Source organism: Grammomys surdaster, unplaced genomic scaffold (assembly GCF_004785775.1).
Source record: "Grammomys surdaster isolate TR1022 unplaced genomic scaffold, NIH_TR_1.0 126163, whole genome shotgun sequence".
Lineage (NCBI taxonomy): Eukaryota > Metazoa > Chordata > Mammalia > Rodentia > Muridae > Grammomys > Grammomys surdaster.
In genome coordinates, this window is record NW_021620970.1 from 379,661 (window position 1) to 402,473 (window position 22,813).

Consider the following 22,813-nt stretch of genomic DNA (forward strand, 5'->3'; position numbering starts at 1 on the left):
ATTTAATGACTTAAATATGTAAAGAGCTTCATACATTGTCAGGTACGTAGTACATCCTCCCATTAAATGGTTCTTCAAGATCTGAAAATTAGTTTGCTAATGTCAAGTTCATGCCACTTTGTACAATTAGAAATGATAGAAGAGTCAGAGGTGCTGCCGCATGTGCGCATCCTCCTCCCTCAGAATGTGTTCTCCAGTGCAGATGAGACCCATTTATTCAGATTCATAATGAGGACCTTATTCTATTTGTAAAGAGCTGCATGAATTCCTTTGTCAGTGGCTCATAATGAGGCAGCTCTGCCTCTGAAACCCCAAAGGGGAATTCTTGCCTTCCTCTGTAGCTGCTGTAATACCTTGCAATCCAGACAGAATTTGCTCTCTGCTTTCACGCCAGATCCAAGATTTACACATTTCGTTTCTCCAGTTGGGTACCCTCAAAAGACATTTCCCCCAGATGCATGGAAGTTTGCATTTCTCAGCTGAATCTTGTTTTGTTAATTTTTTTTTCCCCATCCATCCTCCAAGTTCCCTTAAGCCTTTGTAAACCATCTCAGTATATAGGTGCTACATTGTAAACCCCATCGATACCTCTTTCCCTGTCAGGGAGCTTTTAGCATTTACAGCCACAGCTTCTCTGGGTCTTTTCCTTTCGTTTCACATTCCTTTCATTAGACCATGACATTGGCTTGTTCTCTCTCTCTCTCTCTCTCTCTCTCTCTCTCTCTCTCTCTCTCTCTCTCTCTCTCTCTTTCTCTCTTCCTCTCTCCCTCCCTCCCCCTCTCTCCTTCTTTCTTACTCCCTCTGTGTTTTTCCCCTCTCCCTCATCCTAGACAGACTCTGTTATTTCAAGACTACTTCCTTTCCTTTGAGATATATATATATATCAAAACACATTCATTACAGTATATATCACAACAAGAGCAGTAGGTTCATAAATTGCAGCCATAGGCTCATCGCTCTTGCGTGCTCTTCCTTCTTTTGCTTAGCGTCTTGGGTAATCAGATTTATCCTGTCACTTATATTGACTCCCTGATGTTCATGAGACGTGTGGCAGTACTTAAGTCATATCCACTGGCAGCTAGACAGTTACCAAATATCATAATTAAAGACATAAATAAATAGCACACATCTGTGTGACTTCTGACACTTGCCCACATATTAACACAGCTTGCCACCTTACAGATTTACTCTCTGGCATTGCAATAGCCATTGTTACTTTGAAGAGTTTAATTTCCCTTCCTGTGATGATTTTGGGGGGAAAAATGTATATCATTGTATTTTGGGAGATATGTGAGTGATGATGTTTTGCACCCTTTCAGAACTGAAAATTCAGAAGGAGGAGCTTCCCATGCTATTTGCCTTTGCAGCAATAGCCTTGCTACTTGAATAGTTTTTATAACATCAGGTATGACTCATTGGCAAACCTTGCTGATATAAAATTCACATGCCTATGTGATTCCTCCTGAAGGTAGCAATTTGTGTTTCTGTAGAGGATAGGAGAGGTTTAATATCTGTTATTATTTGCTGACTACGCAGAGCATTCACAATGGGGTACAAGAGAGAATGGGGGAGAGGTCAGCTCTTTAAAACATGTGTATAACTAGCTCAGAATCCCTAGAAGCACTTAGGTGACACTTTAATTAGCACCTTCTAGGGTCAGAGAACTCTAGAAATCTTCCTAGTATCTACTCCCAGCTATGGAAGCTGTCAATTCACAGACTCCTGAGATAAGAGGCTGCCAGAGAACAGCTGTGGATTCTCGATTTCACTGTGAAACATGGTGACTAATTCATCTCACTCCTGCTTGTACAGCTTGAGATGGGAAGAATTCATGGATCCCACCGACATCTGCTAGTACCATGCAAATGCTTTACATGCTGATGTCCCCTCAAGATGACAGTAATGAAGGAAAAGAGTGGTCAACTCAGTGGTGAAAGAATGGTGTATCAGTGGGTTAGGCTGTCAAGGCTGGATGCAGTGGATCACTGCAGGAGAATCCTGGGCTCACTTTCCGTGATGGTGAAGTCAGGCTGGACCCCTCAAGTCATTTGATAAAACTAATCATCAAAGAGAACATAACAAGAGGTTTTCCTTTTGCCAAAACAAAAACATAGCATCTCTACTAGCAGTACCTTTATTTAGGACATTTTACATTTTTTTCTCTGACAATCTCTCAAATATTTTTAAACAGCAGAGCCTGAGGTCACCGTGTTGTCTGTTTGTTTACTTTAGGAGTTGAATATCCAGGTTAAAATAGGCCATGTGTACACTATCCTTTCCAAATAACAGCCCGGATTTTAGCATGAGATACAAAAGCAAAACTTTCCACACTAAGCTATGTCAGAACTGGAAAACTGGAACAAAAGAAACCACAGGTATCTAAATGCCCAGTGGCAAGGAAATAGTTTGGTTATGGAATACCAATATGGTAAAATTAGTAGACAACCTTAAAAGTACATTTTCAAGTCAATTTAAAAATCTAGAATATAGGTCCTGATTAACTGAAAGAAATATAAGACTAAATGATATTGCAAGGTAATCTTTTTATTATGTACATTATTTCCTAATGTCAGGTCCAAAATAAACTCTAGACAATGGGCTACCTGTGGTGACTATTAGCATACCACAAACTACCTGCTGGTATCATGGCCCTCTCATATCACAACACTACCTGTGGCTCTTCTCAAGTCATCTCACAATGCCCCATACCCTAAATTCCTCCAGCTTATGGGTATCCCTTTCCCCAGCTTCTCATCACCATATAACCCTGTCTCCCTACCCTCTCTCTGGCCTTTCCCCCTCTTTCCTCATGCCCCAGTCCTGTCGGTTGGTGATGTTCAGTTTCAATTTGCTACTTTCCCTCTTTGCTCTCAACTCTTCCAAATGCCTCTGGCTATACTCTCCTTCATATCTACAATGAAAACTTTTCCCTCAACCATACCTTGGAGCTGTCATGCCCTCAGTTTATACACTAATAAGAGGGTTAATGAGGATTTTAGTTGAATCTATTTTCTTTTTCCATGGCTTATTTTTATGGGTATAAGTGTTTGTCTGCATGTATGTATGTACAACATGATTATTTGTTGCCTGCCAAAGCCCAGAAGAGAGCATCAGACTTGCTAGAACTAGAGTTAGGGATGAATGTGAGTCATCAAATGGCTTCTGGGAATTGAACCAGGGTCTGCTGCAAGAGAAGTACATGCTGTTACCTACTAAAACATATTTGCAGTCTCTCATTTTTCATTCAAACATTCCAAAATGAATGTGTTTTACTATTAAAATTAGAAAATAAGCAAATGTTTTCAAGCTCCTACCCTCCTGTGAAGAGATGAGACAGCAGTACAGACATTAGTTTGTGTAATATAAATTTGAGACTTGCTAATAGTTCATCTTTCCCAACAACATCTTCTACTAGAATCTTGAAGGCACTCAAAGCTAAAATAATAGAACTATATACCACAATATATTGTGGGCAAAAATATATAATTGTTTTTGTTTCTATAAATTAGTGTATTTTAGAATATCACATTTTTTCTGTATCATATTTTGTGTTTGAGACCCAAACCAACTTGTTCACAGTCATTGGGCTCTTTTTTCAGGATAGTCATAACCTCTGAGGGCTAAAATGTGGTGGAATTTTATCTCAGTGCCACCAAAGAGCAAAGATGTGTGATGAAAACAAATTTCAGATGAATTTTTGTTGAAGAAACCAAGACTGATCAGCGGTTAGTTACAAGCACAGTCACAATCCCTTCAGTTTCAAAGAAGTGGCCAAAGAAGCCACCAACCTTGAGTGGAATGGGTCTCCAGGGGCTTATGTGACAGTTCACTATAGAATATAGTAGCCGTAGCTAGAAAAGAATAATAAGATTTCCTTTATATCACACAGAACTCAGGATCCTTGGCCTCATGTGCAATACGCCAAGGATGATAGTATTGGACTTCCCTAGGTTCTTGCTTCCTTTTCTTCAAGGTCAAGCAAGCCTGTGCAAAACTGCAGCACACTTCACAGGTTTTACTAAGATTAAACTATTTCAACCATACATTATAAGAACCAAATAAATAATTAGAGTGATTTTAGTAGTTCTAGCATATAGCTTTCAAGCCACTTCTGCACTGTTTATCTTTATTGAAGTGTACGAAGGGTTAACTAATCAATACTACGGTGCAGATTAGAGGTGGAACACACTGTTTAAAAATACTTTTTAAAACACAGTTAAATACTTATAAGAAATTATAATCTATATAGCAGTATGTACTTGTTAGTCTGAAAGAACAACAAAGAAGTTATTAGCATATCTTTTTTAAAAAGGAAATTGGAAAAGCGACATTTTTCTTCACACTTCTGTGCCATCTGAAGACTGTACTAAGGCAAATACTACTTGGCAATTTATGCTTACACCAATAAAACTTTTTCAAGGATAAGATAAATAATAGGTGGAAGTTTGTTTGAATTGAATATGTACCAGTGCCCACCTGCAGCAGCACAGACTGTAGGCGAGGCACAGCACAGGTGCCGGATGAACAAGGCCTTTGCTCCCTGAGAAAATTCTAAGGCATTAAGTAACTTAAATGATAAGCACTTTAACACAGGTTTTGAAACAGCATTACCCTCAGACCTCTTTTTACCTAGCCAGGCTCCCCTACTTCCTAACTCCCACCTCTCTGCCTCTTCAATGACATTCCTGCTTTCTCTATTATGGAGAATTTGAATTGACATTTTCAGTGAGTTGTGCACTATGATATTATGGTCTGTTAAGATTTGTTATGAATGAGGTTATCAGACCATCAGAAATCATCATGAAAACAATGACGCATAAGCACAGAAGGATAATTGGCCACTGGTAGTGGATGGGTAAATTGAGGCAATGCACAAAGTACTCTGAAACTCAGAGTGGTAAGCCGCAATGGAGGTCCCCTGAACCCAGGGGAGCAGGCACATCATCAGTCCTCCAGGAACTCTGACAAAGACTGGCATAGGCAACTACTGGAGAGCATCGAATGAGAAGTCAGGAAACAGTAACAGCAATGAACTACAGTTCATAATGATATTCCTTCCCAGGAGAGTATGTATGTATGTATGTATGTTTGTATGTATGTATGTATGTATATTTAGCAGCAGACATGGCCATGCTCCTCACAAGATTTGCTGCCAATGCATACATCTGTCAGCTGATTTGCGTATAGCAAAAAAGCTGAAGCTATAATTTGTGTTCATGATAAATGGAGATTTGGAAGACATTTGCTATGTCCTGCCTTTTTTGCTTACTTAGGCACGGGGCAAATACAAAAGACACTACCAGAATTTGCTTAGACTATATTGAAAGTAGGGAGTGTGGGCGGGGCCGTGAGTGTGAAATAGTGCCATTTCTATTGGAATCCCGTAACCATCATTTTACATTGTGAACTATGGTTGTTGCACACCTAAGGACAGGAGCCTTTCCTGATCTGAAGGCATTGGCAGGAGGCGTCGTTCGTCAGAGAAGAAAGGAGCATAATTCAAAAGGAACATTGCCTGCCCTGAGAACTTAAACCAAATGAAACGAAACTTCAGCCTTTGATTCAGGGCCAGGGAACAACTCCTGTCCCTCCAGTGACAGGAAGTTGCCCCTACCATGTCTCACTTTCTCCTCAAGGCACCAGACATCTAATGAGGGGACAGAGTTAGATGAGGGTTGGCACAGGATACTCTCAGGGAGGTTTTCTGAATTTATTGTTTCTTATGTTTTCTGTGGTGGGCTCCGGAAAAGCATCATTCTTCTCACACTCTTCCCTTGCCTTCTCTCCTGATCCCAGGCTCCAAAAAAACACAGGTTTCATTTGGGGTGTGGGTGTGGGTGTTTGTGTGTCTGTGTGTGTCTGTGTGTGTCTGTGTGTGTGTGTGTGTGTGTCTGTGTGTATGCATATGCATGTATGTATGTATGTATGTATGTATGTATGTATAAAGCACTCCAGAACATCAGCTTGCTTCTCCCTCCTGACATTCCCTGCTACTTCTTTGCTGCAATTTCTCCCCTAGCTCCTCTCTTCACAAACCTCGACTCTAAGGCAGACAGCAGGCACGTTATAATGAGTTACCCATTCATCCATTCCCCTATCTTTTGGACAAATATTCATTTACAGCCTGTGATGGATGAACTATTTGAGCAGGGAGAAAACCCACTCTACCATGAACCCTTCTGTCGTCCATATTTCTTAGAAATTCCAAAAACTCTACCCCTAAAGCAACCATATCCACTGTTTGCAGCTAGTATCTGCATAGACTTATAAAGAGAAGGTATTCCACAGAAATTACAAATCTATTCTAACAATGCTCTGCGAGTCCTGGCTGGATGCTACCCTCTTCCTTTAGTAGCTAAGTAAAGTGAACCAACAGAGCAAATAGAATCTGGTGCCCATGGCAACCTGCATTACTGCTTTGAACTTGTCAATCCGCCACAAGGAAATCACATTAATGGGATGTTTTTCTGCTACAAATAGCTCTTGCTTTCACATTTTAATTACAGTGCTAGATTTTTTTTTAATCTCTAAATTCTTCAAAAACAGGAGCAAAAGAAGAGATACTAATATTGTTTCAAAAATGTTATTTAAGTTCTGTATAGTTGGGGGAAGGAGACTAGGTAGGAAGAAGGCAATGCATATCTCCCTGTACATATGACATGGACAAAAACAAGTCTTAGGCAAATACCCTTTTAGCATTTTGGTCTTTTTTTTTTTTAATTTCTAAAACTTTGTGAAAACAGAGATGACAACATGCGCCTCACTGGAGTGTCAGGGGTTAATCTCTGCAAATCTCATTCTAACTGGACTGAAAACTGAGCATACGACACAGAGCGGTTAGAAACCACATTTGTGGTGCAGTTGATAAGCTGATATCTTTGTCATTCTAATTATTATTGTCCTTTTTTTTTAAGACAAATGGAGAAACATTTAAGAGCTCACTTCCATGCTCTGAATTTATCTCTCTGCAACCTATAGGTAAGGAGGATTATATAGACTATGACAGAGCTCTGGACTCTCTGGCTCTTACTTCCTAAGAAGAAAGATCAGGGTCTCCAGAACTGGCTGCTTTGTTTCCTGGCTTGCTCTTTTAACCCGTTTTATTAAGGTATCATTGATACCCAAAGAACTGCTGAACGTGTGTACAATCTGCTGAATCTGAGTACCTCCAACACATGTGATTGTCATGGAAACTATCCACTACTTCCTGGAATTTTTCCTAGGGCATTGTTGTCTGGAGACTTAGACTAGCCTCAGAAGTTTCCCTACAACCACTGGCACCTGAGTAGATCTTAGTAGAACCATTCTTGTAGACAACCCAGAGTCCATAGAGGGAAGGGTAGAAGCAGAAGGGAGCTATCATCACCCCTCATCAGTTCATAGTTTGTTCTTAACCCCTGACATTTAGAAAAATTATGGACAGGTCCTGTCTACTCTCAAACCAATCTCATATCACATCAAATAAAGATCTCTCTGAGTGTTGGAGGCAATCAAGTATCAGACCATATTTAACCCTAAGCTTCAGTTTTCATCCAGTTTTATCCCTGCTTCCTCCCTCAGGCAGAAACCTTCAGTAGAAAAGGATGAGACAAAGTTCTTCCCTTTCTTTTCATCGTTCTACTTGCTAGGACACCCATGCCGACAGCGGGTAGAACAAGATAAGAGGGGAAAGAGGCGCTTGTACAGTGAGTACCTTGCCTTAGTTCCTACTGGACTGAGCAGATAGAGAGAGCTTTTGTGGAAGACTAACAGATCCGCAAATGGCATTCCTTTTGGGAAGCTAACACAAAGAGTCTCCGTGGCAACCCTTAGATGCCTGTAGAGCTGTTCTTCTTTCTCCTTAGTACCCCAGTACGCTGCCCATTGGCTGTCTACTCTTAGGATGGGGCCATTTGACTTTGGTGGAATCACCCTAAAATAACCCCATCCAGCTGCCTTCCACAATACCTACCAATAGTGCTATGTACCTGTTCCCATTCCCTGGAAAAAAGAACACACACCTTACACCATCCTTCTCTTTCTACACAACCTTGAGAAAGCAGGCCTACTGATTCCCACACTCTGGGAAACACACACCAAACTACTAGTACCTAGACATTTTCCTGAAGCACACTACGGAAAGGTTGGGTAGTAGAATGCAGGACTAAGATAAGATTGAAATTCAGGGAAACTTGGAATAGGTATCCTGTGCCCTGGAGTAGCTAGGGAAGCACTGCACCATAACTGCACTGCAAGGAAAATACACTTCAATGTCTAGCCCTTTAAAGAATGGCACTACCTGGAACCTACTGTACAGCTCCCAGTTATTGAGGCCTGTTTCTGAGAAAAATAATGGTTGCATTTGGACTCCTGTTACAGAAGGAGTTTCCCTTTGTTTTAGGTTCTTGATGATATGCCATAATGTATAAATGTAGCATACATAGGGCCAACATATATGTTATCTATATGTTATACACATATAGGGCCAATACATATGTGTAGCAAACCCAGCAAGATAAACTAGGAAAGGTGGCAGGAGCATGTCAATGAACTTACATAAGAAGCACAGAAACCTCCTGGGAAAGAAAGACTCAAACCCAGCCCTTGGGCTGAAGATAGAGCCAATAATAACAGTGGAATGGCTTTGCACTGACCACATTCTGGAGGTAGAGAAAGCCAAAAGGCTCTTGACTTTAAAAACAACTGAGAGAGAAAAAGAGCCAGTAATCTATGCCAACAGCAGTCAACTAATCTATAAGGCTCTGAGGGTCTTGCCTGAGAGTGACTCATGGTTCTCCAAGCGGAGTTCCACAGACTTGTCTATGCAAAACTGGGAAACCCTCAGTTTCATTTCTCCATTATCTATCACGCCACAGTCAGTGGAACACTTGAGTCGTTTAGTTATCTTTTACTGTAGGTATGAAATTATGTACTAATATGCACAATATGATTACTTTGGGGAAGCGGGCCTCTCCTTCCATCATGGCTTCTGGGTCTTCAACTCAGATGGTCAGGATTAGCAGTAATCGATTTGTATCCACTGACACAGCTTTCTGACCCAGCCACTAAATTTGAAGCAATCTGGAACAACTGAAATCCATAATCCACAATCTAGGAGTTGATAGAAAAGAACTCTCCAAGCTGTGCTAATCATTAAGCCAGATGAAGTTCCAAAAGGTACCAATCCCCTCATACGTGATTAAAGTCACCTCCGTTTTCATCTCCTGTCCTGGAGATTTTGTTAGCTCCTGATCTGTATGTTGCCCCCACCCTAGCCCACCCCTGCTAATTGCAATAGAGATGCAAGCTAGGCTGACCTGGAACTCACAATCCTTCAACTCAGCATCTCAAGTGTTTTGATTACAGGCATGTGCCACCCTTCCCAGCTGAAGCATCATTTTATTGAAAATTATTGGTCTTATATAAGAATCTGTCCCTATCAAGAGCTCCGTAGATGCTATGGGCAAATAATACAGATTTTTTAATTACTCAGAAGAATTGTTATTGATGTGTGAGGATGTTCCACAACTATAAGCCACTGTTGACTACTCAAAAAAAAAAAAAACAAAAGGTTTCTAACAAAACACTTTGGTAATAATGTCCATCACTATGTACTCCAAATTTACTAAACTACAATATTTAAAAAAAAAATAGCAAATTGCCATCTCAGCTAACTAACTGCACACCAGCTAAGAGATGATTCCTCTGCGTTCAGAACTGTTGTGAGGATAAAATGGCTGATGTAATCATGCCTGACTGATGTAATCATGTCTAATAAATGAAAGCTGCTGCAGGGTGCTGTAGGTTATAAATACAAATCTGAATCGAAATAAAGAAAAAGAACACCATAAACATATATTTTTATGCATATCAGGAATGGCCAAAGAAGAGAAGCCGCAGACAACCATGTTTAACTAGGAATACAAAGTCATGGCAGGGACGACAGACTGAAGAACTAAAAAGCCTCCACTGCTCTCTCGGCATGCTCCAACTAGCTCACCCTTTGCCTTTCCCTGCCTTTGCCTAGTGCTCATTTGACCCCCTAGTTTTTATGGCCCAGTCGAAAATTTAAAAAAAAAAAAAGCATCTACAAACCAACAACAGAGTGGAACACAGAAAGAAAGGATAAAGTCAGAATCTTACTTATCTCATACCACACTGCAGTACCCTGACTGTACGTAGCTTTAAAGTAAAGCAATGCCTCCACCTAGTGGGGAAGCAAGGGTGGTAAACACTGGAATTTGCCTCCTCCCATTTCCACATTAAATTTGGCAGCTGTTCCGAAGCTATACACCAACTAAATCATGCTTGACACTCATATTTGTTTCTGGCTACTTAATTCATTCATTTAGTTCAGTAATAGATATTAACAACATTATATTCCCTACAGCAATGCAAACAATTACAGGCATTTGTAATGTTCCAGCTTCTGTCGTGTCACAAATGCTAATGCACCAGCCAAACTAAATGAAAAAAATCTCTGTCCCGCAGGCAGTCAGCTAGATAGAATAAGGCGGATGTTATCTTCTCTGCTAGTCAGAGCAGTGGAGATGAAGAATTTAGCCATTTTGCAAAGAAAAACCATTAACAGCCTGGAGCAATATATCTATTACCTTCTCTGATTAAAACAAATGTTAAGCTAAATGTGCAATTTAACCAATACATAGCAAGTGATTTTTACAAGAAATAAAGATGGCATCAAAGTCTGTGAAGTTACACTCTCTGCTGAGGTGTATTACTGAAGATATTTTATGAGATAAAAAAAAAATACTTTCTCCAATCCCAGTTAGCAAAACTCAATGTCTAGGAGTTAGGTCTCCAGTTTCTTGTGACCATTGAGAGTAGCTTGGGGAAGAGAAAAAAAAAAGATTGTCTCTCAAAAATGTGATTTTGTGTCCTTAATATGCTATCTTATTAGCCCAAGCAATATCATGCTTCTATTTGAACTGAAATCAAATTTAATGTTTCTGTAGTTCTATTACATGCAGTAACTACATAAGTCACTGCAAATCAAGGGCAATTGACAAACAAACAATCATTTTTAATAATGTAATATTCAGAGGTCTATTAGAAAGACATCAAAGAAATTGTAGATCTAAGAACAGGATGAGGAAAGAAAGCTATCAACAAACTACCAGCAGCAGTGCTCACAGAGTGGGAAGATAATTAGAGCCACACTAAAAGGTAAGGTATTGATCCTCCACGATGAAATGTGCCCTTAAGGTAGCACAGGATATCCTCAGAGAAGAGGTAAGGAGAGCCTGATCCTGTGACATTCATTGAGGTAGTAAAGGTGGCCAAGTGAGAGATGTGTTTCATGGTTAACTGGTACTACTCAAAGAAAATGCAAGCTTAATAAAAGATCATAGATGTTTAGTGACAGTCATGAAGAACATCTAAATTCTACTTATAACTGGTGAAGATAATATCAAAACAGAGAATCTGGCACTGGAGAAACGGATAAGCAGTTAAATATACTTGCTACACAATCTTGACATGCAGAGATCAGATCCAAGTATCCACATAACAGGCTTGGAGTCCTGCACACATCCATAATCCCAGTTCTGAGGTGGGGAAAGACAGGAAGAACCTTGGGGCTTGCTGGTTTCCCACTTAGCTAAGAAATGAGAGTCCAGATTCAGGGAGAGACCTGCCTTTTTTTAAAAAATGAGAATATTAGAGGAAGACACAGGATGCCCTTTTCTGGCCTCTGTTCATAAACAGATGCATGTATACCTGGACATACATGGTAATATACAACATACATGTACACTACAAACAAACAAATATTTTAGATTATTGAATAGAAGCTTTAAAAATAAAATAGGCATGGCCTTCATTTTAGAAGTCCACATGAATAGACAATTGCTAAAACATGATAGTTCTTTCAAAAGGTGACTTCAAAGGATAAGTGAAGCAAACTCAGAAATGATATTATATAACTGAGAAGAAAAATTAGTGGATATAAATTATTCCATAACATTCTAGGGATTTTCTGAATCATATTAATCATAGTTTAGGGCTGGTTGGGGATTTGACTTAGTGGTAGAACATTTGTCCAGCAAATCTGGTGTCATGGATTAAATCTAGAACCCTGGAAGAAAATAATTCTTGTTTGGATTTCCCATCCTGATGATAGGATCACCAGTTGTCATTCAGACTCTGCTTCCTCACTGTAGGAGCATGATTTGCCCTTGACCACCTTGGGGAGCAACATGGGAACAGCCAGTGGCTTGAGAGACCTGAGGTGATCTTAGGAGGCAGCTTCAGTGAGACAGCTCATTTTAATAATGTGGAACAAATGCTATTTAAACCTTTGGGGTGGGTGAGTAGGGGCTATCATGGTGAATTCATCATTGATCATGGCCAGGGTGCAGGAGATGTCTCATTTGCATAAGGAGGAATTCCAGGTGCTACTGGACATGACCTTGTAAGAAGAGAGGAAGTTTAACCTGGCTATCAGGCTATGTGACTTCTCTGGTGGAGTCAAGATGGAGATACATACATGCACTGAGCCAGGACAGGGGGAAGTGATCCTATTCCTGCCAATCTCAGAATGAGGTTTCTGGAGTTTGGAAACCTTGACCCAGCTCTTGCTACAGACCTGCTTCTCCCTGTCCCATGGCTCCCTGGCCCCACAATTAGTCTCATTATCATTATCATTATCATTATCATTATTGATACATGTGCTTTGCCTCTGAGAAATAGCCATGAATTCTGGGACTAACCTGGTGGCAGCAGAAGGACCTGGCCCTTATTTTCACACCTCCATTGTCATTATTGAGCCCTCTTCTACTGCTAAAATGTTCCATCAAGCTCTGAACTGAATTTCCCTTCTCCTTACAGACTTCGGTGCTGTCTTTATTTCTTCTAAAAAAAAAAAATCACTTGGTATATATTGGTTGAATTGCACATTTAGCTTAACGTGTGTTTTTTACCAGAGAGAGTAATTGACATATTGTTCCAGGCTCTGAACGTTTCTTGCAAAATTTTTTATAGCAGCCATGACATATTACCAGTCTTGGTGGCCTAAAAGCAACATGAATGAATTACATTACAACTTTGGACATCAGAGTCTCTCCATCAGCCCAGCTCACTTCTGGATTTGGGGGAAGTGCACGTTTTAATTATATTGTATTAGTTTATATGCCTGTGTGTACATGTGTAGGGACAAATGCTACAGTGTATGAGTGGAGGTCAGAGAACAACCAATAGGATTTGGGTTCTATCCTTCCACCTTGTAAGTCCCAGGGATCAAACAAAATTATCGGTAAGTAACATCACCCCTAAATAATCTTGTCACTCACTTTTCTTAAACTTTTATTTCATTTTATGAGTATGAATGTTTTACCTACACGTATGGCTGTGCACTATGTGTATGCTGGTGCCTGTGGAGAACAGAAGAGAATATTGCATTCCACGGCACTAGAGTTACAAGTGGTTGTGAGCAGCCATGTGAGTATTGGGAATTGAACCCATGTCTTCTGAAAGAGCAGTCTGTTCTCTTAATTACTTAGCCATCTCTTCAAACTTGGGTCCCATTTTTAATTTAAAACAAGGTATTACTTTATTACAAGGCTAGCTTATTTTATGATCTTCCAGCCTCAACCTACTAAATGATTACAGGTGTGTGCCATCATACCATATTTAACCATTACCTGACCTTGGGTTCTTTTCTCCATTCTCTGATGCAGTTCTGGGCATCTGCTCACTGTCTCTGGCAGTGAATTAAAGGATCCCATTGAGTGGCAAGCACTAGACTTCAACTTGACTTAAGTAAGGAAGATTTTCATGGTTGTTTCACAGCAAAGGAAACCTTAGCTAAGACAGAGTCTCTGCAAACATCATGGCTGGCAGAGTAATGATCTGTGTATGACAAGAAGAAAATCTAGTTCAACATGACTCAGTAGCCAGTGTTGTTTGAAATTTCTAGAGTCTGACATCGGGTAGTTTAGGCATATTTAAGAACAGTACAATTTGGAAGAAAGTTTTGTCTTAGTTAGGGTTTTATTGCTGTGAAGAGACAGAGTGACCAAGGCAACTCTTACAAAGGCAAACATTTAACTGGGGTTGGCTTTCAGTTTCAGAGGTTCAGTCCATTATCATCATAGTAGGAAGCATGGCATCTTGCAGGCAGACTTGGTGCTGGGGGAGCCAAGAGTTCTACATCTTGATCCAAAGGCAGCCAAGGGGAGAATCTGATTCCAAACTGGGTGAAACTTGAGCACTAGGAGACCTGAAAGCCTGACTCCGCAGTGACACATCTCCTCCAACAAGGCCACACTTCCTAATAGTGCCCCTTCCTATGGGCCCATGTGGGCCAGTTACATTCAAACTACCACAAGTTTCCTGGTATAACACAAACTCATGCACAGAAGGAGGTATAGTTACCTCAAAACTCTTCTCAAAGTGTGTGACATTTCTTTCATGAAGATGGGTTTTCTAAAGATAAGCTACATGTGTTTGTGGCCTTTATGGCCTAGGGGAGGTGTGGTCTTAGTCATACACATAGAACAGAGGTCATCTGTGGGGGAGATCCTAGCCAGATAGCACAAAGGTAACCTAGACTGCTCCTGCTTGTGGAAGTCTTTGGGGTGGGGTGGGGGTGCTGCCCATATAGAGAGTACAGAAGTCATTTAGACTATTACCCAACTTTGGTCCTGTTTGTGGGAGTTTGTGAGGAAGCAGGTATGGTTTGGCCCTCCAGATAGCAGCCTTCTAGATGGGAACCAGGTTATACTTCCTTTCCTTTAAAAAGACAAGCCTGTCAGTTTTAATACTTCCCTAGTACATTTTATGAGTGCACGGACCCTTGTACTCAAAACAATACACTACTGTTACTTCCTTAAATAAGCATGCTGTTAAACTACTGTCTAAATATATCAGTGAATTAGTATTGCTTCAAAGGATGATGGTTAATGTAATGACTCTTACCTGGCTAAATAGCTGATCATTAGTGATAATTAGTGACCATTAGTGATGAATGCTTATCCTTAAACACAATATCACTGTGTCACTATCACCAGCACTACCCCAACAAGTTCCCAGGGACATTACAAAAAAAGGGGGGGGATAAGAATTTAATGGCCAGAGGGTAAGGATAGATGCCATAAAACATTAAAAAAAAAATCATCCAGCTATGGCATTGCCTTTGCAACTGTGAACACTTATCAACTAGGCTTAAGAAGAATAGGCCTACCAACTTTCATCATTGATTGAGGAGGTGCCTACGAGGTCCCATTCCTTCCTAAAGAGATAATGACTCTTAATGGTTGCTACAGCAGGATGTGTATGCAATTTCCTCTGATGATATAGTCAATGCGGAAGTAGGGTGGGAAGAAGGAAGGGTTCCAAGGTAAAGAAAATAGGTAGCAGAGGGCTATAGGGACAAAAAATAATCACAGTAGGTTGAGTATATGTATTAAATTATCAAAGAGCGGGTAGAGTTTCAAGTGAACTAAGAAGGCAGAATTTGAAGAGAGTGGCCACATTACAGGAGGATGGCCCAATTAGAGGGAACAGAAAAGGCAAAACCCCCAAAAAGGAAGCCTACTCAGTATGCTACTGGAAGAAAAAGAACCTTTCTATGGCAGAATCAGAGTAAACAAGGGGAGTCAGATTAGAAGATAATAAAATTAGGTAAGTGTGTGGGCTAATTCCATAGATCATGGTAAATACTTAGTTCTAATGTGAATGACAAGGAAGCAAATGGAAGGCTTTAGCACATGAAGAAAAACAAGCTTTGATTTAGCTCTTAAAAAGGCAATTCTAGTTGTTGTCTGTGTGGTGGAATGTTAAGGGTAAAAGCTATTTATTTTTACCTAATAATTGGCATGGAAGACCATGGTGGGATCGGCTCTGTAGTAGCTAAAAAGCTGTGAAATTCTGGAAATATTCTACATTTTATGCCATAGGATTGGCTATATAGTATAAGTGAAAGAGGGTGAGAGAAATTATCAGTCCAAGGTTATAACATGACCAACTGGAAAGATAGCTTTGCTGTCAGAATGTTACTTCCCTATTAGACATGTTATGATGTATTTAGCAGTTGCATATATGAATCTGGAGTTGTGAGCATATGAATCTTTACAGAGGATAGAAATTTCTACCTGGCAGATGTATTAATGATATTAAAACTGAGAGATTAAGAAAGCTGACCAAGGAAATGATGAGAAGTAGAACAGAAGCTCTCAAAGGGGAAGTGAGGGGGGAGGAAAAAGGATAAAGAAAGGAAGAGGAGAGCAGAGTGAACTAAAAGAAAGAGGAGGCAGGAAGGACCAAGATTCAGAGGATGATGTGAGGTAGGGGGAATCAGTGTGAGTCAGTGAGAAAACGAAGTTTTGTGTTTGAAGAGTAAAGTAAGAATATCAAGGAAGAGAGTGTTGACCTGCGTGGACACTGAGATCTGAGAAATCCACAGCTTGTTCTTTGATAAGTTCACAGTGTGTGTAAGTCTTCAATAAGCTCAACACAAGTTTCAAAGGAATGTTAGAGATGAAAAGTCCTAGAAGTTTCACTATAAAGCTGAACAAATAAAAAGTGAGGCAACAGTTAGAAAAAAACACCCAAGAAGTTTGTCTTGATCTGGAAGAAATGTTAACAGCCACACACCTGTTTTCTGGTGTGAATTGTTAAAGGAATGTGAAAACTGGTGACAGACAAGAAGGCAGGAAAGCAAGCTCTTGGAATCTGACTGTCATGATGCAATGCACAGCTGGAAGGGTTGGCTGTAGATAGGAACAGGAGGATTTGTTGACGGTTGTCGGTTCACACAAAGGTAAAGAAAATGAGCTGTTCTTATATGATGATGGGCAAATTTTGCCAGATTTCACCAGATTTCCAGATGGAAAATCACATCTATTAATAAATGTTTATCTTTCCTGTTTCTTTCCATGGAGGTGGAAAGGTATTTCTCCAATACTAGCTTTGATATTCACATTTCTATGTCATTACCCAAGTAGCAACCATGGAAGTTAATGAGTCCTCTGGGAATAAAAATGTAAGGAGGATATTTAGAGTTTTTGCTAACACATACATGCGCGCGCACACACACACAAACACAGAGTGCATGTTTCAAATCATGGATATTATGTATTTATGACCAACATCCCTCTTTAATCTGGAGCCTCCTAATGTTTACAACAAAGAGTAACGAAATACATGCACTTTGAGTCTTTAAGGTCATCACCTTCTCTTTAAATTGGCCTTCTGGAAAATTTTCTCCAGTGCTCAGCTCAGCTCTGTGGGGAACATTTTGAAGCACTTGCTCATGACATGATTTTACACTAAAGTTAAAGTTTGCCTTTCCACAGTAGCTTGTTCTTTAATTAGGTCTAAAAGTATATCTATTCCAGAGTTTCTAAAGAACCTAACATAGATTTCTTCATAATTGGTCCATAGAGACCCTCTTGCAAAAGTTTCTTGGTCATATACTTTATACATGCCTCAAACTATACCTGTTTTGTAGAACTGGCCAATGTAAATTAACATATTAAAGACTTTGAAAAATCTTTGGATAATAAAGTACTTTCTGAGTCCCAGTGTTTGTTATCCTCAACTATGAAATTCTTACTTTTCATTTAACAAAAACATAACAAATTGGGAAAAGATGCTTTACAGCTATCCCTTTGCAAAACTACAGTATTCCATAATAAAATTATTTGAAATGTTTTGATAGTGTTATTCTAATACTTGAAATTAATGTGACATGTACTCTGGCATGTTCTACTTACTTATTAATTTCTTATATGGAGCACATATACAGTTCAACCAGTCTGCTCTCATACAGATACTATAAGGAGTACATTGAGTGCTACAAAATTAAAGATTGTCTCTTAAGGAATGTCTTATGATCTACAAACTGCCTCTCTGAAGTCAATACTGCTAACATTTGCTATTATATCGCTCTAATTTACCTCATGGAAGATTAGACTACTAGATCCTTTATTTTAGACTGCATCATAAAACTTTCAGTTGAACAATGAGATGAAGTATATATGGTAATTTGGGGCCAAAATTTGACAATATGAGATTTTTTACTTCTTTAAATTTCAGTTTATTTTTAACTACATGAATATTGGTATGTGTGAATGTGTGTGGATACAAACATAGACAAAAGACTAGTCAACATGGGTTCTGGGGACTTAACTTAGCTCTTCTACAAGAGCAATATGTCTTCTGAAGGGCTTAGTCATCTCTGCAACTCAAGACACTTTTAATGGTTTTTTGGAAGGGAATGTTTTTTCTTCCCTTATAACCAGAGATGCATTACATAGAATTGTCAAAAATTCCCTTGGTCCAGCATGGATAATTTGAAAGAGACCTGGACATCATATGGAAGATAGAGTTAAGTCCCTAACATCATGGGCTGCTATTGCTCAACTGACTGCACTGAGAAGAGAACAGAGATGGATATACCATAACTTGCCCTACAGGGCAAAGAGAAATATCTTTCTTCATACCTTATCTTTAAGAAACACAATAAACCTACATGACTAATCTATGTGTCAGAGAATAAGAATGAGTACTACCTGCCTTAGGTTGGGTTTCTATTGCTCTGAAGAGACACCATGACCATGTCAACACTTACAACGGGAAACATTTAATTAGATCAGGCTTACAAGTACAGAGATTTAGTTCATGGTAGAAAGTATGGTGATGCAGGGAGACTTGGTGCTGACAATGTAGCTGAGAGTCCTACATCTGGATCAGCAGACAGCAGAGTCGCTGGGCCTGGATTGAGCATTTACAGCCTCAAAGCCCACCCCCAGTGACAAACTTCCTCTAACAAGACCACTTCTATTCCAACAAGGCCACACTGCTTCATCCCTGCCAGTCTCACACCATAATGACCAAGTACCAAATATATGAGCTTATAAGGTCCATCCCTACTCAAACTACCACACTACCCAATGATAAGAAATTACAAATAACCAAATCATGTTCATTAGCAAACAGTCCTTCCTATTTCTACTTATGAAGTACTTCATGGAAGAATGATTTTTCAGAATAACCATTAGAAAAATGCTAATGTAAAATTTATTTAAACTTAAATAAGAAAATGATGGAGCACTTTTAAACAATTACTTAAGTATTAATAAATTTAAGTTGTAACTAAAAGTAAATTGGGAAATGTGAACAGCAAATTTCATTTTAATGACTTTTCCCTAACATATGTAGTAAGTCATAGAATACTTTTTAAGTGATTATTATGTGAAATTATATTTAAATAACATAAAGTTAAGTTTGAAATTGAGTAAAGTGTTTGAAATGTTGGCTGAAACTGTTAATTTAGTGAGTGATAATTACATGAGGTACAATTAGCAAAAAGATTCTACCATTCGTGGGACCTGAGGAAGCACAATTAGACGGGGAAAGAATGAAACAAGTGTGAGGGCCATGGCTAAGGGAAATAATCCAGATGTAGATTTGACTAAGGGCCTATGATTTGAAATTCAAAGGAAATATTCAAATTAATAAAGGGAATTTAGGTTTGACTGTGTCAGGATGATGTAAAGCAGGAAGGGATTGCCAGCAAAAGATTTGACTAGATAAAGGGGCCATGACAGCAACCAATTCTAGGCAAAAAATAATAACTTGAGTTTGATGAGAGAGAGAGAGAGAGAGAGAGAGAGAGAGAGAGAGAGAGAGAGGGAGAGAGGGAGAGAGAGAGGGAGGGAGGGAGGGAGGGAGGGGGGGAGGGAGAGAGAGAGAGAGAGAGAGAGAGAGAGAGAGAGAGAGATCCAACTAAATGACAGTACTCAGTAAGAAAGTAAGAATTGAGTGTCTTTTGGGTTTCTCCCTGAAAAATGCCTGCATAATTATTATATTTACAAACACTCAACAGCATTTTGATACATAGATAGGAAGCAGGCAGCAAGGTTCACTTACTACCCAAATAGATATTAAACTACCAAGGCAAAAAGGCAAGGCTTGCAACTATACTTCAGAAAATTCATAAATCATGTCATGGAACATTAAGATCTATCCAGAATAGCTATAGCTACCAATATTAACTTGACCAAGATGCTACAATAATTACAGTGAACTTTGTTCCCAACTAAATCCAACCATGGCAATCAGTTAGAGGTACAAAAAAGAGCCTGATTCTCTTTGAAAAAGACAGAACAAATCTAACAATAAGAAACATAATTGACCAGATCCACCATGTTATGTACTGGCCTAAATCAGTTAATCATGGCAGTTGTACTCCATCTCCTCATTAGTGATTGGTCTGATTGAGCATGGACATGTAACATCAGATAACATTTCTATCATGTGACTATCAACAAAAGAAGGAAGCCTGCAATAGAGAGAGGTCAGAGTCAAGGAAAAACAAAACAAAACAAACAAACAACAACAACAACAAAAAACACAGACAAACTTCTGGAGATCCCTGGCCTTTAGACTTCTTGTTAGAGAGAGAAATAAGCCTTTTATTGTTCGAGTAAACTTCATGTTAGCTTTGTTCCTGGAACCTGCAGGAATCATAACTTAGGTGCTAGACTTGGGGTTTGTGGGGTATCACCTTGTTTTATTTAAAAGTATCATAGAAAATGCATTCACAAACAAATGAAAACTTTATAGACTTTTCTAATGTATGCTCTCAATTTCTTTCTGGTTTTCTCTGTTCTTTCATCTTAGCTCTTTTTGCCTCACTTTTCAGGTTTCACCTTTCCTTGTGTATTATAGTTTGGAGGAAAAACATTTTTACATAAAGGGTATGTAGTGGTAATTTCTTCACACTTCAAAATGCCCATAATTTTGGTCTCACCCTGTTAATAATTTGTCTAGCTGTAAGTTTAAAAACATTTCCCTCCAAACCTTCCAGGTCATTGCTTGTACTTCACCACCTTAGCATTAATTTTCAGAGATCTGGTAAACTAAAACTTTGTAGGAACATGTCTTTCCTACCAAACATTGGCCCTACCAATTTTGCTCATTACTGTACAACACTTTCCAGGAGGGGAGGAAAAAAGAAAGGAAGGAGGGTGTCCTAGAGTTCTATTGATGTGAAGAGACATCATGACTACGACAATTCTTATAAAGGAAAATGTTTAATTGAGGCTGGTTTACAGTTCAGATGTTTAGTCCCTTATTGTCCTGGTGGGAAGTATGGAATCACAAAGGCAGACAGGATACTGGAGAGGTAGCTGAGAGTACTACGTCTGGATCTGCAGTCAGCAGGAAGAGAGATCCACTCGGTCTAACTAGAGCAGCTGAAATTCCAAAGCCCACTCCCAGTGATACACTTCCTCCAACAATGTCATCCCTAATAGTGCCACTTCCTATGGGTTTATAGGGGCCATTTTCATTCAAACCACCACAGAGGAAAAGAGAAGAGATAAGGAAGGGAGGAAGAAATGGAGGAGGAACTCTTCCTATTGGTTTTAAGAGTTGGTGTACCCTACTTCTGTACTTCCATTTCCACCTTTTCTCCATCCCACCCTTTAAACCCTATTGTAATGAGTGAGGTTTTTTTGGATGTAGTTGGAGAATGAGAGACATAAAGAATCTTTTGCCTTCTCCAATAACAGTGGACCATCTCCCCAATACTAGAATTTGTGTTATAAAAGTTTACACAAGGAATACAAACAGAAAATTTTAACTGATTCATATAGGTGAAATAAAAAAATAAGTATTACATTAATTTTATTCTTCAGTCCTGAGCATTAAGCCCAGATCACCGTGTATACTGGGCCAGTGATCTACCACTATGCTCCACTTCCAAACTTTTTATATTAGTGTTTTGAATTATTTCCCTTCACCTTTTCTTTTGCAGACTCAGCCAAAAGGTATTTCACAGAAAATTTGTGTCTGTGTGACTGTTAATTCTACCTCTCACTGAATATATATATATATATATATATATATATATATATATATATATATATATTCATATTCATTCTACTCTCAGGGCATGTTTAACACCACTCAGTGATAATATTTGTCCAATTAGCAAAAGAATTATCAGAATGATTTTCCTTTTAACCTAACAGTATCAGTTTGATCCTTCTATTTTTAAATACTCTTAAGAATACCATTTAGTAAAAGTAATAACTTTTTCTTGGAAGATAATAAAGGACTTTTCATCTAAATTGTACTTAAATTCCTTCGTGATAGTCACTATATGTGTAAAAATAGCTCTGAAGAAACAATGTCATCTAAATAGCTAGAGCAGGTTTCAAGAGAAGCCTACTGGTGAGCTGTAGCCTAAAGGAAATCACAATGGATTCTGATGGGACACTCTTTTTCAGTCAACACTTACTCATTGTAATACAAGGATGACATTCTAAGTATTAGTTTGCATATTTCACGCACATGTTCCACAGAGTCATTACACCCTTAGACATGATTAATGCTAGTGACAAAATTGGCTCCACGACTCAGGAAGTTTGACAAATATCACTGTGCATTAGTTAGGGTCCTCTAGTGTCAGGAGCCAACAAGGAGAAGCTAAAAACTAGCAGGTGGTCTTCCTGAGATGATTCTGCCTTGGATTATAATCTATGGCAAGGCCCAGGAGATATTGATTTTAGGCAAGATTTCTGCTATTAATATGCTTTTCCTGTTATTATTAAATATATAACAATCACTAGGTATTGCCCACCCTTTTGAGTAGATTTCTCGAGACCCACAAAGATGTACTAATTATCTTATAGTGATGCTATATAGACAAATAGATAATGGTTCTATAGAAGTTCTGACTTGATTCCAATAATTTCCAGAAGAAAGTGTTTAGAGATGCTCTTAGTTGCTAGAAAGTTGTAATAAAGTTAGAATCAAGAATAAAATGTGCCCACTCCTCAGAATACTAAGCAAAGTTTGCATAATA